Source organism: Tupaia chinensis, unplaced genomic scaffold, assembly GCF_000334495.1.
Source record: "Tupaia chinensis unplaced genomic scaffold, TupChi_1.0 Scaffold000226_1, whole genome shotgun sequence".
In the NCBI taxonomy this organism is placed as follows: domain Eukaryota; kingdom Metazoa; phylum Chordata; class Mammalia; order Scandentia; family Tupaiidae; genus Tupaia; species Tupaia belangeri.
The window spans coordinates 6,638,192-6,641,340 of NW_006159701.1; positions in this window are offsets into that span (position 1 = coordinate 6,638,192).

Sequence of the window (3,149 nt, forward strand, 5' to 3'; positions counted from 1 at the left end):
CCCTGTGTGTTTAAATTGCCAGGGGGGGGGGGGCGCTGCTGGTGGTCTGGTGGTTAAAAGGTGCTAGGTCTCCACATGGCCACTTGTGGTTTGGGTCTGGACCTGGCAGCTTGCTTTCTCGCTTTTCCCCTCTCTTTCTCTCTCTTTCTCTGTCTCACTCTCTTGCTCTGTCCCTTTCTGGTCAAATTAAAATAAATAGTTAAATAAAATAATTATTTTAAGAAAATGAATAACAAATGGAATTAATTTTTTTTTCCATAGGGTATATGTACTGGTTAGAGACAGAGAATGAGAAACCACTCCCCAAGGAGGAAGGGCAGGCTGTAATCCCTTCTCCTCCATTCTCCTCTCTGGATTGTGTCCACACATGCATGTGTGCCTGGCATGTTTTTCAAACCACCAGGCCAACTTGAATGGCATAGTCAGCAGTCAGTCATGTGAGATTCAGTGCTTTAACCTCCATACCACCTGGTTGATCCAGCTACTGTCTTTTTTTTATTATTTAATTTTATTTATTCATTTATTTATTTTAATTTGACCAGAGAGAGGCAGAGAGAGAGAGAGAGAGAGAGAGAAAGGGACAAAGGAAGCCACCAGGTACAGGACTGGAACCATGGTTAGCCATGTGGGAGTGTCCAGCACCTTAACCACCATGCCACCTGCTGGTCCCCACTACTGTCTTTTCTAAAATAGACACAGATGCCATTGGGATGACATAACTAGAAGTTAACTTGATGGTAAATTTACAGTACTCATGTTTTCAACTACTCTGTCAGACAACTGCAGTGTGGAAGGGGATCTGAGAGAACAGGTATGACTGGTTCTTCCTTCTGCCTCAGGCTCCAGTATTGCTCTGCACAGCATCATTGATAATGTCTCTATTATTATTTTTTGAGATTTCTTTACCATAGGGTCTCAAAAAGAGGATGGAGGAAAAGGGATTGTGGCATGGCCATCTTCCTGGGTGGGGCTGTTTTTCTCATTTCCCCTCTCACTATCTCTATCTCTGGTGAGTGCATGTACCCTATGACAAAACAAAAATAAATAAATACAATAAAATAAAATGTGGTTTTTGGGTTGGCTCTTTGGCCTAGTAGATAAAGGAGCTGGATCCCACAAAGCCAATTTGAGGGGTCAAGTCCTGGACTCAGCCGCTTGAGAAACATGCCAGGCATGTGAATGTGTGTCCAAAATCCTGAGAGAGAGATGGAGGATTGTGGCATGACCATTCTCTTGGAGGGGTGGGGTGCATTCTCCTTTCACTCTGTCTCCCTGGAATGTGCACATGCCCTATAGCAAAAAAGAAAGAAAAGTTAATGGGGGGGGGAGGAGTTCATTATGTTATTTTTGTATTAATTTTAATTTTAAAAGTGTATGGTGGGGACCAATGGGTGGCATGGTGGTTAAGGGCACTAGGTCCCCACATGGCTGACCACAGTTCGAATACCAGACCTAGCGGCTTGCTTTTTCACTTTCCCTTTCTCACTTTCTTTCCCTCTCTCTCTCTCACTCAGGTCAAATTAAACTAAAGTTAAATAAAATAATTCTTCAAAAAAAGTGTATGGTATATTAAAATATTATGTAAATGGGGGCCAGCAGATGGCGGGGCAGTTACTTTGCTGGACTCTCATGGCCAACTGCAATTTGAGTCTCAGGCCTGATGACTTGAAACTCATGCCAACTGCATGTGTGTGCATGCCCAAGATCCCAGGAGGAGAATGAAGGGGACGGGATTGTGTCAAGGCAAAAACCTCTCAAAAACAAACAAACAAAAATCAAAAACAAAAACAAAAGAATAATTATTAATTAATTAAAAAAAATTTTTTGAGAGGTTTTTGCTATAGGGTGTGTGTGTTGGCCAGACAGAGACAGAAAGTGAGAAATCACCCACCCAGGGGGGATGGCCATGCCGCAATCCCCTCTCCTCCATTCTCTGCCTGGGATCTTGGGTACGAACGTGCACGTGCCCGGCGTGAGTTTAAACCACCAGGTCCAGGACCTGAACTGTGGTTGGCCACACGGGAGTTCAATGACATAGCCATTATGCTAACTGCTGGTCCCAAGACATAAGTTTTTTATTACTCCCAACAGGGGAGAAATTCTAGACAAGAAGTCTCTCATCCAAGACTACTAACTAAAAATTCTGCAGGTGATTGCAGCAGCAACAGTAGGGTCAAGGCTAGTGCATCTCCAGACTGGGGACAATCAGAGTTGGCCTCCCTAATCCTAACAGCTTTAAATTAAAAATAATAACAATAGGATTCAGCAGGTGGAGTGGTGCTTAAGGCGCTGGACACTCCCACATGGCCGACCATGGGGGATGGCCAGACCACAATTCCTTCTCCTCTTGGGATTTTAGGCATGCATACACACGTGCCCAGTGTGAGGTTACTTTTTTTCCAATCATTTATTTAATTCCATCGCATTATTATTATTATTATTTTAAGTTGACCGGAGCGAAACAGAGAGAAAGGGAAAGCGAGAGAGTAAGTTGCCAGGTCAGGACTCGAACCACGGTTGGCCATATGGGAATCCAGTGCCCACATCCACCAATGCCACCTGCTGGCCCCATGCCCAGTGTGAGTTTTAAGCTACTCAGTCTGGGACTCAAGTCACGGTTAACTACGTGAGTCTGGCAATATAACCAGTACACTATCTGTTCATCTTGCTTTAAGTTTTTTAAATGAGAGTTGCCAAATTAAAAAGTGAAATAATCAGATTTCTAAGATACAACATCATTATGGATATCAGATTCCCTTGAGAGCCAAAGAAGGGAATCCTATTAGCTCCCTCTGGAAAGGAAGGATCTCCCACCACAGCTGGGGCTAAAGAGAAAACAAGTGTTGGCTCAGGGCACACCCTGAAGTGGCAACATAAAAGTTTTTTCATGACTAACATAGGGTTCATGAAAAAAATTGTAACTGTTGCAACATGTATAGTTATATATGTTTTTCTTTCTTTCTTTTTTAATTGCCAGAGGGCACCATAGACTTGAGGGAGATAACACTTCTAATTTGGCATTGTCACATTGTAATTAACCCCTTCTCTTTCATTTCTTCATTCTGATCCAATGTGGGGCAAGTCCTGCACACAGTGCCCAGTGCATTTTCAAGCTATCTAGGCGGACTTCATTTGAATTTGGTCATAGC